A 12,290-nucleotide genomic window follows, 5' to 3' on the forward strand; every position below is an offset into this window, starting at 1 on the left:
CATTGGTTTTGAAGAACATCTTTATTTCTGCCTTCATTTCATTGTTTATCCAGTCAACATTCAAGAGCCAGTTGTTCAGTTTCCATGAAGCTGTGCGGTTCTGAGTTAGTTTCTGAATTCTGAGTTCTAACTTGATTGCCCTGTGGTCTGAGAGACTGTTTGTTATGATTTCCATTCTTTTGCATTTGCTGAGAAGTGATTTACTTTCAATTATGTGGTCAGTTTTAGAGTAGGTGTGATGTGGTGCTGAGAAGAATGTATATTCTGTGGATTTGGAGTGGAGAGTTCTGTAAATGTCTATTAGGTTTGCTTGATCCAGGTCTGAGTTCAAGTCCTGGATATGCTTGTTAATTTCCTGCCTCATTATTCTGTCTAATTGACAGTGGAGTGTTAAAGTCTCCCACTATTATTGTGTGGGAGTCTAAGTCTCTTTGGAAGTCATTAAGAACTTGCTTTATGTATCTGGGTGCTCCTATATTGGGTGTGTATATGTTTAGGATCGTTAGCTCTTCTTGTTGCATTGATCCTTTTACCATTATGTAATGCCCTTCTTTGTCTCTTTTGATCTTTGTTGGTTTAAAGTCTATTTTATCAGAGACTAGGATTGCAACTCCTGCGTTTTTTTTTGCTCTCAATTTGCTTGGTAAACCTTCCTCCATCCCTTTATTTTGAACCTATGTGTATCCTTGCATGTGAGATGGGTTTCCTGGATACAGCACACCAATGGGTTTTGACTTTTTATCCAATTGGACAGTCTGTGTCTTTTGATTGGGGCATTTAGCCCACTTACATTTAAGATTAATATTGTTATGTGTGAATTTGATCCTGCATTTTTGATGCTCGCTGGTTGTTTTGCCTGTTATTTAATGCAGTTTCTTCATTGTGTCAATGCTCTTTACCATTTGGTATGTTTTTGGAGTGGCTGGTACTGGCTGTTCCTTTCTATGTTTAGTGCTTCCTTCAGGAGCTCTTGTAAAGCAGGCCTGGTGGTGATAAAATCTGTGAGTACTTGCTTGTTCTTAAAGGATTTTATTTCTCCTTCACTTATGAAATTTAGTTTGGCTGGATATGAAATCCTAGGTTGAAAGTTCTTTCTTTAAGGATGTTGAATATTGGCCCCCACTCTCTTCTGGCTTGTAGGGTTTCTGCTGAGAGATCTGCTGTAAGTCTAATGGGCTTCCCTTTGTGGGTAAACTGACCTTTCTCTCTGTCTGCCCTTAGCATTTTCTCCTTCATTTCAACCCTGGTGAATCTGACGATTATGTGCCTTGGGGTTGCCCTTCTTGAGGAACATCTTTGTGGTGTTCTCTGTATTTCCTGGACTTGAATGGTGGCCTGGCTTGCTAGGTTGGGAAGTTCTACTGGAAAATATCCTGAAGAGTGTTTTCCAGCTTGGATTCATTCTCTCTGTCACATTCAGGTACACCTAAGAAACATAGATTAGGTCTTTTCACATAATCCCATATTTCTTGGAGGCTGGCTTTGTTTCTTTTTACTCTTTTTTCTCTAATCTTGCCTTCTCATTTTATTTCATTGAGTTGATCTTCGACCTCTGATATCCTTTCTTCTGCTTGGTCAATTCGGCTGTTGAAACTTGTGCATGCTTCGTGAAGCTCTCGTGTTTGTTTTTCAGCTCCATCAATTCATTTATGTTCCTCTCTAAGCTGTTTATTCTCGTTATCATTTCGTCAAACCTTTTTTCAAGGTTATTAGTTTCTTTTTATTGGGTTAGAACATGCTCTTTTAGCTCAGAGATGTTTCTTATTACCCTACCTGCCTTCTGAAGCCTGTTTCTGTCAATTCATCAGACTCGTTCTCCATCTAGCATTGTTCCCTTGCTGGTGAGGAGTTGTGATCCCTTGGAGAAGGAGTAGTGTTCTGGTTTTTGGTGTTTTCATCTTTTTTGCACTGGTTTCTTCCCCTCTTTGTGGATTTATTTACCTATGGTCTTTGTAGTTGGTGACTTTCAGATGGGGTCTCTGAGCAGACGTCCTATTTGTTGATGATGAAGTTATTTCTTTCTGTTTCTTAGTTTTTCCTTCTAACAGTCAGGCCCCTCTGCTATAGGACTGCTGGAGGTCCCCTCCAGACCCTCCTTGTCTGGGGCTCACCTGCAGCGGCCTCCACCCTTTCGCTGGGAGCTGCAATCCAGAGCTGCTCCTACTCGGCCATCTTGGATCCCTCCTCTAGTTGATGCATTTTCTTCATTGTGTTGATGGTCTTTACTATTTGGTACATTTTTGGAGTGGCTGGTACTGGTTGTTCCTTCCTTGTTTAGTGCTTCTCTCAGGAGCTCTTTTAAGGCAGGCCTGGTGGTGACGAAATCTCTTAGCAATTGCTTGTCCATAAAAGATTTTCTTTCTCCTTTGCTTATGAAGCTTAATTTGGCTGGATATGAAATTCTAGGTTAAAAGTTCTTTTCTTTAAGGATGTTAAGTATTGGCCCCCACTCTCTTCTGGCTTGTAGGGTTTCTGCTGAGAGAGCCGCTGTGAGTCTGATGGGCTTCCCCTTGTGGGTAACCCGACCTTTCTCTCTGGCTGCCCTTAGCATTTTTTCCTTCATTTCAACCCTGGTGAATCTGACGATTATGTGCCTTGGGGTTGCTCTTCTTGAGGAATATCTTTGTGGTGTTCTCTGTATTTCCTGGACTTGAATGGTGGCCTGGCTTGCTAGGTTGGGGAAGTTCTCCTGCATAATATCCTGAAGAGTGTTTTCCAGCTTGGATTCATTCTCTCTGTCACATTCAGGTACACCTATCAAATGTAGATTAGGTCTTTTCACATAATCCCATATTTCTTGGATGCTTTGTTCATTTCTTTTCACTCCTTTATCTCTATTCTTACCTTTGCATTTTATTTCATTGAGTTGATCTTCAATCTCTGATATCCTTTCTTCTGTTTGGTTCATTCGGCTATTGAAACTTGTGTATGCTTCGTGAAGTTCTCATGTTGTGTTTTTCAGCTCTGTCGAGTCATTTATATTCTTCTCTAAGCTGTTTATTCTAGTTAGCATCTCATCTAACCTTTTCTCTAGGTCCTTAGATTCTTTGCATTGGGTTAGCACATGTTCTTTTAGCTCTGAGAAGTTTCTTATTACCCACCTTCTGAAGCCTGTTTCTGTCAATTCATCAGATTCATTCTCCATCCATCTTCGATCCCTAGCTGGTGAGGAGTTGTCATCCTTTGGAGGAGGAGAGATGTTTTGGTTTTTGGTGTTTTCATCTTTTTTTTTGTGCTGATTTCTTCCCATCTTAGTGGCTTTATCTACCTGTGGTCTTTGTAGTTGGTGACTTTCCGATGGGGTCTTTGAGTGGACGTCCTTTTTGTTGATGATGAAGTTATTTCTTTCTGTTTCTTAGTTTTCCTTCCAACAGTCAGGCCCCTCTGCTGCAGGACTGCTGGAGGTCCCCTCCAGACCCAGCTTGCCTGGGGATCAGCTGTGGTTGCTGCAGAATACTAAGGGTTGCTGCTGGTTTCTTCTTCTGTTATCTTCATCCCAGAAGGGTACCTGCCAGATGTTGGTCTGAGCTCTCCTTTATGAGGTGTCTCTTTGGGTATATGTGGGTCAGGGAGCTGCTTGAGGAGACAGTCTGTCCCTTATAGGAGCTCGAGTGCTGTGCTGGGAACTCTGTTGTTCCATGCAGAGATGTTAGGCAGGTACTTTTAAGCTGCTGCAGCAGAACTCATAACCATCTCTTTTCCCAGGTGCTCTGTCCTAGGAAGGTTGGCATTATTCATAAGTTCCTGTCATGCTGCTGCCTTTTTTTCATAGACGCCCTGCCCTGCACAGTCTAGTCACAGTCTGCCAGCAGAGGTGTTGCTGAGCTGCCGCAAGCTCTGCCCAGCTGCTGTGTGAACTGCCTTGGTAGTGGTGGTCGCCCTTTCCCCCCACTAAGCTGGACCATCCTGGGTCCAGCTGTGCTTGCTGGGAAACTCTCAATCCAGAGTGTTTCAGATTGCTTGTATTGTAGGGATGGTACCTGCCAAGCCAGATCACCTGGCTCCCTGTCTCTGCCCCCTCCCTTTCAGCTGAATGGGTGGCTCTGTCTCCCAGGCATTCCAGGCGCCAGTTGAAATGGCTGCCCAGATTTGTGTGAGTTTCTGTATGCTAAGCCAGCACCGGCTGAAACCGCCATGCTGAAAAATAGTGCTTTTCAGCCTGGGAATCTCTTGGTCTGTGGGTGGTGAAAGTTTGTTTGGAAATGCAGTGGGCACTCACCCTCTGCATTGTTCTTGCTGGGAACTGCACTCCAGAGCTGTTCCTATTGGGCCATCTTGGATCCTCCCAGGGCTTGCAGATATTAAAGCAAGCTCTCAATTTTGATTTTTCAGGGGCCCCAGCCCCAGACTGGCCAGCATTCTCTTCATCTCTCCCACAATGCAGTTTTTATAATTGACAAGCCTTGCTTTTATGTTCCAAGCCTGGAGTCTTTTTCCACAACATTGCAGAAGGCCTTGGGCACTCTGAGAACTAAGTAGCTTGCTCTTTGCGTTATCTTTGATTGGGCCAGACTTTCAATAAAGGAAAACGCATCAGGAAGAAAAGAGCTCCCTGTGTTGCTGACAGATCACAGAGATTTTTTTTCTTTACCACTTTTCTTTGTGTTTGGCTAGGTATAGAGTGAGGAGGGCAGGAGTCGGGGATGGGGCTTTCCCAGCAGACTGAGCTTTTCTGCATCTTACGCTAAGGCTGAGAGGGTCCAGTCCTCTCCTGGCCATCCCTGAGGCTTCTTGACACTATGGACAAGTACAGGGTCAGTGGGCATTTCTTCCTTGTGCGAAATTTTCAGCTCCTGTCAGAATGACCTTGCACAAAATCCTTTATTCCCATGATAAAGTTGGAAGAAGATAAAAAAAAGCGATTCATGGTGTGTGGGCAGGTAAAATATTAACAACTTTGCCATAACCCATATTCAGTTCAGTAGACCTGGAGCAGCATGGATTTTGCAGAGTGAAAAACTCTGGCTTCCTCTCTGGGTGGACAGTTCTGCATTCTGAAAACTAGCAGCAAGCCAGGGTAATAAGAGAAAGGGAGGGGAAAGGGAGAGGGAAGACCAAATCCGTGTCCTAGGGCCTTGCCTGAACCATTTTAGGTAATGCCTATTAATATATTTTCTCCTTCCTTTCTTTTTCCCCTTTTCTCCCTTCCTCCCTCTTTCTTGCTGCCTCCCTTCCAAGTGACATGATGACGCGTCCCTCCGGCAGCTCTGCCTTATCTTGTTATATCTAGCCAGAGCTATTAGGATTCAAGCCTGTTCTTCACAGATGTTTCCCTTTAATCACTACTTAATATTAATAGGGATTAATTTTTAATGGGGACATACTAAGAAACACACTTGCAAAGTGCTCCCTGGCAATTGGAATAACCTCCCTTGATTTTGTGAGCCACTGATTTCACAGACAATGCATCAGATCCTAGAATTATCTGATCATTTATTAATTTCTTCTCCCAGACCTGGGACAAAACCAGGGGGTTTCTGGAGTGGAAAGCACAGGGAAGTTAGCTGTCCTAACTGAGAGATGTGAAGGTACGTGATGGGGATTTCCTCTGATCTCCCAGCATCACTATCTGGAATGGAAATGGATATTGGGTGGGTGTTCACTGAGCGCTGGCTCTGGGCTGGGCCGGTGTTAGTGTGCAGGCTGCTCAAGGGGATTTGGGAATCCAGGGCAAGAGGGCGTCCTGGCTCCTCCTACTCTGACAAAGTGGATAGATGCCTTGCTGGGGGTGCCTCAGTGAAAGGCTGTATGTTGACAGATCTGGGGATTCCGGTCAATTCAAACTCATTAAGCACATGGAAACTCCCTACACAGGGCAGGCCCAGCAGAGGTTCTGGGGACATTTTCAGCCTGGGGAACCTGGGCATCTTGTCACTTCCTATGAGCTGCATGTACCAGGATCCTTAATTTCTGATAAATCATTCATCCATTGACATAAAGCAATGTTTTAAAAACTGATGTTTAAAAAAAGTTAAGAGAAGTTAGTAAGTTTGCAGGAACAACAAGGCTTTCCATACACAAATTTGTTTAATTTCCTCAACTTTTTAAAATGCAGAACTTCTCAGAAGATTATGCTAACATGATTAGCATTTTCATACAGGTGGAATTGGTATAGAGTATTTCCCAAGCTCATTTGACTATCAGACTCTTTGCTCTTGGGATAATTGTTGAGCTACCTAATGTATCACCAAACCACCTGCTGACAAAGCAAAACTAAGTTAACAGAACTCAAAGCAGGAAGGGAGAGAACCACAGCATCTAAGCCATGTCTTGAAATGGGGAAGACAGATTTTGTAGGTCCTTGGGGGTCTCAGCTCAAGCCGGTTAAGATGTGTTTTTTAAGGCAGGGCATATAGTCGTTAAGACTAGCCAATCTAGCAGGGTCTTGCACGGACTTTGACAGATAAGCAATTGTTTGGTAACCAGGCTGTTTGCTCAGGTGAGCAGTCTGCTGTCTCAGGTAGATTGGTTTGCGGGGAGTTTCTGGAGGAAAAAAAAAAAAAAAAGAAGTTATTGGTTCATAGTCCTATCTGCCTTGGGCAGAGTTTTCCTGGATCAAACAACTAAGTCATGTTGACATAAGTGATCTCAGTTCTTAGGACCTGTAGCTGTGTTTGGCTGATGAGGTTGTCATAGTTCTCAGGATAATTCATATTTCTCACATTTTGTGGAATGCTAGTCTCCAAATGCACTCTGAGAAATACAGAATCCTTGAAGTTAGTCAACATTTCCAACAGAAAGTCCTTGAGTTGAGTGCCTATTGCATGGAAATTGACTTCCTGTGTTTCTAGGGAACCTCCCTGGTCTTCCTAATTAAGGATTTTAGTTAATAAGTGTTCATCTGATTCATTCTTCTTGTGATTTGTGATTTTTATAAAATTTGATAAAGTCCTGTTTCCTTTTTCTAAGAACATCTAATTTAGGTTAAGTTATGCAATTTAGGATACAATTTGAATAAGAAAAGAAAGTATTGAGGACAGATTTGAGTCAGAAACTGGGAGGTGACTTTGAAGGGAGGTAGGAGCAGTCAACTCTATGAAACATTGTTTCCAATGTTTTGTTTTCGTGATGCTCTGGCATTTGAGGCCTTGATGGTGGAGAGCCTGCTTCTCCTAGGGCTAAGACCCAGAGAGCAAAGGACTCCCCTTTGAGGACACTTTAGACATATAAACGAAACCATCCAGAGCTCGCGTCCCCAACCTTCTTCTTTATCAAACTCACATACCAGACAACATTCTCCCTGCTCTAAATCACCCCAGGACCAGGTACCCAACAACTGGAGACCACTCCTATAGCCCGGAGCCTGCTGAAATGATTCAAACTAGCCAATCCTAGCTCACTCAGCTACCTACCCTGCCTCATGCATCCTTCCCTGGAGACCCCAGTAAAGGTTCTAGGCCACACTCTGCCCCCTTCCTCTGCCTCCTGACTGACTGTGGTCCTTGCCATGTGACCCTGCATAGTGTACTATGGCTTCTGTTTCTGGGGTCTGCATGAACTTCTTCCTTCATGACAGTCATTTCCATGTCTGGTATCTACTATCCCTGATTAAAACAAATCCCAGGCACATTTTAACGCACCAGCAGGAAATGAAGTGTAATTTAGTTGGCACAATGGGGACTCATCACAATCACCTGGGGAGCCGTCTGCGCAGGTCTTGCCCACAGGGCATTTGATATAATTGGCCAGCAGTGGGGACTCAGGTGGTTCTAATGGACAGCCAGGGGCAAGAAACACAGAGTCAGTGGTCCCCAAAGGGTGATTCTGGGACCAGCAATGTCAGCGTCATCTAGGAGTTTGTTAGAAACGCAAATGCTTGGTCCCAGCCTAGAACTCCCAATTCAGAAATTCTGGAGGCGGGGCCTGGCAAGCTGCTTTATCAAGTTCGTCAGCTGATTCCAAAAGATGCTCAAGTTTGAAAACCATTGCACAGACCTAAAGCAGGGTAGAGTCAGAGAAGCAGAAGCAGGGAACTAATGGAGGGAGGGCCTGGAGCTTTATGGCTACAGTTTCTGCTATCTCCTAGTGCTGATGAATAGCTTCTTCAGGTTCTAGAATCTTGGGACAGAAATGCTGCTGCTCATGTAAACTTAAACTTTATTATCATTATTGAGACAGGACCTCCCTCTGTGACCCAGGCTGGAGTGCAGTGGTGTGACCTTGGCTCACTACAATCTCTGCCTCTCAGGCTCAAGTGATCCTCCCATCTCAGTCTCCTGAGTAGCTGGGATTACAGGTGTACATCACCATACTTGGCTAATTTTTGTATTTTTTATAGAGACAGGGTCTTGCCATACTATCCAGGCTGGTCTTGAGTGGAGTGCCTGAACTCAAGAGATTTGCCTGCCTTGGCCTCCCAAAGTGTTGGGAGGGTGAGCTGCCGCACCTGACCTGAACTTGACCTTTCTTGTATCTCCATGTCATCGCCTTCCCACAGTTTGGATATAGTTTTTAAAGAACTTGAACAAATTATTCCTATTATGTGTTTTCATTGACAAAAATAGAAACTGTCTTAGGGAAATGTCCACTCATATAGAGAGCCTTCCACACATCAGGTTGGATATTTTTTTGCATGAACAAGCCTAGGATTGTGGCCCAGTTGTATCTATACGCACGTCAGAGGAAACCAACTGGTTCAAGCTTGATGTAATGGCAACCAAAGATGAGTATGTTTTAAGAACATTCCAAATTTATGGCATTTTACCTCTAGAAGGCCCTTTTTGCTCATTTGTTTCCCCAAGTTTTAATCTCTAAAACATGACCTCCTCTGCTTTTTGTGTCTTACCACAGTGGCATGGGCAGCTAGGTGGTTATGCTTCAGAACTAGAAAAGACAATTCTAAGATTTTTAGCTTCACATGTTCATGTTTCCAGCTATGATGTAATTGAGTGGATCTGAAAAACTGTAAAATCCCCAAAACTTCCAAGGGCTCACCAGAGCTCCAAAAACTAGGTCAGCCACGTGGTGATTATACCTCTTAGTGGTGTTTTATGCTATTGAGTTGAATAAGCAATAGAGGAAAACATTTACATTGTGAAATAGGCTGCATGTGACTGGGATACTGCATGAAAATATAATCTCTTCAGTAGAAAACAGTGAAACTCATAACCGGGATTTTCCTTGCAACGTGTAGTGATGAATTACAATTTTTTAGCTTAGCTCTCTTTTGATTTGGTTTCAATATGTATTAATATCAATTGAGTAATATCCTTGTATGAGATACAAAACTAGTGAAATATAAATACTTTAAAAATTATTTAAGCATTTGCTGACCTAATGACTAATAAGGCAGAGCAGTGTTGAAACCAACAAATGTTTGAATTTGTAATGAAAGTATTAATACAACCTTCATTAACAAAATTGCTAAAAGATTTGGTGTTTTAATTATAACTTAATTCCCTGATTATATAAAACCAAGGGAAACCATCAACTTTAGTTTTTTTCCTTCATTACAATGTGGGAAATGTGAAGATGGTCACAGACTGTTTTAGATAAATGGCGAGTAGGGTATTTTTACTCAGAACACTTCTGAAACCAGATATGTGGGTTTTTTCCACACCAACTTCTCTAACTCCCCAGACACCAAGTAGGTGTCCTATAATTCAAGTCAGTTCTGACACTCTCTACCTCAAGTTAGTGTCAGATCCTACAAATTAAAAGACTCAGTTCCACAAGACTGCCCCAAATCAGACACCAGTTGCAAGTCCCAGGGAACCACCTATACTTGTGATGAGCTATGCATCAGGGGTTCCTACGACCTCCTCCTCAGGTTTGATAATTTGCTAGAGCAGTTCACAGAAATCAGGAAAATACTTTGCTTATTTTTACCAGTTTATGATGAAATATACAACTCAGGGACAGCCAAATAAAAGAGACACATAGGGCAAGGTATGTAAAGAGGGGTGGGGGCTCCTGTGCCCTCTGGGGCATGCTGCCTCCTGGCACATCCATGTGTTCACCAACCAAAAAGCTTACCAAGCCTTACAGAGCTTAATCTCAGGGCCTCTCCCTCCCCTTTCTGGTGGTCAGTGGAGAGAAAGTTCCAAGCCCCTAATCACTTGATCTTTCCGATGACCAGCCCAATTTTGAGGCTGTCAAAGGGCCCCAGTCTAAGCCACCTCATTAGTATATAGTCTGGTGTACTTACAAAGGGTCATTATAAATTACAGAAGACTCTCCTATCGCTCTGAAAGTTCCAGGGGTTTTAGGATCTCTAGACCAGGAGCCAGGACAGAGACCAAATATATATACATATATATGTATATATATATATGTATATATATCCAAATATATATGTATATATATATGTGTGTGTATATATATATATATGTATATGTGTATACATATGTATATATGTGTATATATGTATATATATGTGTGTGTATATATGAATATGTATATATATATATGTGTGTATATATATATGTATATATATGTATATATATATATGCCACAGGGAGATTAAGAACTGTCAGGTTGAGACCATCCCTTCCAGAATGACTGCCAACTGTGCATGGGATTGGCTAAAATGAGGTAAATATGTCAGGATGCAATGGGACTGATAGCATTATCATCTATCCTCATCTGATGCAGGAAAATTAGGGACTAATGAGACCCTCCATGGCAGAGGATACTAGAGCTCTTTCATGTGGTGCTGTTCCATTCCAGATGACACTCACCGAAAGGTACGGGCAGCTAAGCATTAGGCTTTTGATACTTCCAAGCAGACTCACACCGGCTCCGTGTGATGTCATCTTATTTCTGTGTTTTCCTTATTGGTCAAATGAATGTTTAAGGTCAACTTCAAATGGAATTTTAAGGGTATGACTTGTAAGCTCACATTTTCCCAAAGAAACGCAAGTCCATCCATGCTGTCTTGTAGCTTTCTATTGACATCTAAGCACCAAGGCCCACAGGCAACAAGATGCACAATGAGTAAAGGTACTTTAAACTGTGACTGGTCCAAATGGATCCCATGAGTTGCTTGAGAATCAGAACCAATCTTGTTCCAAATTTTAGCGCAGTGCCTGGCACACAGGATCTGTGTATGGAACGAGTAGCAGACATACTCCAAGGGATGCAGGTTTTGAGTTTTGTGTTTAATTTTAGAGATAATGCAAGTGAGAACTAGATCTCATTAGGCTGACAGATCCCTGCTGATGCTAGACATCTTCGCATTCCCCTCTACCACAATGTACGCCAGCTAAGGGGCAGAACCGACCTGGATGTTCAGTGAGCGTGTAATGCGTGGTGATGACGTACGAAGGGCGCTACCACTTCAGCTCATGGAAGGAAGCATCTTTCACTCAACTCTAGTGGACAAATGTGAGTCCCATGCAGTTGTTACAGGCAAATCAAGCTATAAAAACACTTTTTGCTTTTTAAGTGGACTTGCCAATGATATATAATCAACTTTGGGGCAGTAGCCTCTAAATTATTTAAAATGATCAGAACCCAAAAAGAAAAATATAAAAAACAAAAAACTCACAAAAAGAAATGAAAAAAATAAAATGATCGGAACTCTGAACCTAATTTATCCAGAGGGCCTCTATTCGAGCACATCAAATAAGCAGAAACATTTTGATAAATCTTCATTCTTCCAATTACAGAAACGTTTAAAATCCCAATTCAGTGGAGAACTACTTCTTCTGGTCAGCTGGCATAACTGGCATTTAAAGACCAAAAATGTAAAAGGGAAGTCTTTGATTTCTCAATAAATAAACAAAAATGATATACAGAAAACTGAGATGATGTGGACACAGCATTCAGGGCAGAGGAGCTGCAGTGCTGCCAAATCCGTGGGTGACAGTGGAGAGGTTTATTGGTCCCTTCTCTCACTCCTGATTGTGTTAGAAACATCTGCCTCATCATAAAAAGTCATGATTTAAGAAATCTCCCACCGGTCATAGAAAGATACGTGTAAAAGATTCTGGTTAATTACTGAGCAAAACCCTCCCTAGGTGGCTGGGAATCGTTTCTTCACTTCACGGAAGTGTCACCCAACAGTCCAAGCATGTTACAGATGAGGTAGCTATTATTTCTACCTGTACATCCTGAGGGTGTGAACCACACATCCTTCTGTGTAAAAACATACCAGTCACATTCTTCACAGAGCCAGTAAGCAATAAACTTGTCTGAAGACTTGCTCAGAACTTTCTCTGAACATCTGCTTCTATTTACTATGACCTTCTGCTCCAAATATACTTCTGATTCTAGTAAGTGCCTGCTCTAAAGTTGAATATCAGTGTCTTTTAGGAAAAAACGGTGAATCCATTTTAATAAAGCATATT

Source organism: Cebus imitator, unplaced genomic scaffold (genome assembly GCF_001604975.1).
Source record: "Cebus imitator isolate Cc_AM_T3 unplaced genomic scaffold, Cebus_imitator-1.0 Scaffold110, whole genome shotgun sequence".
NCBI classification, from domain to species: Eukaryota; Metazoa; Chordata; class Mammalia; order Primates; family Cebidae; genus Cebus; species Cebus imitator.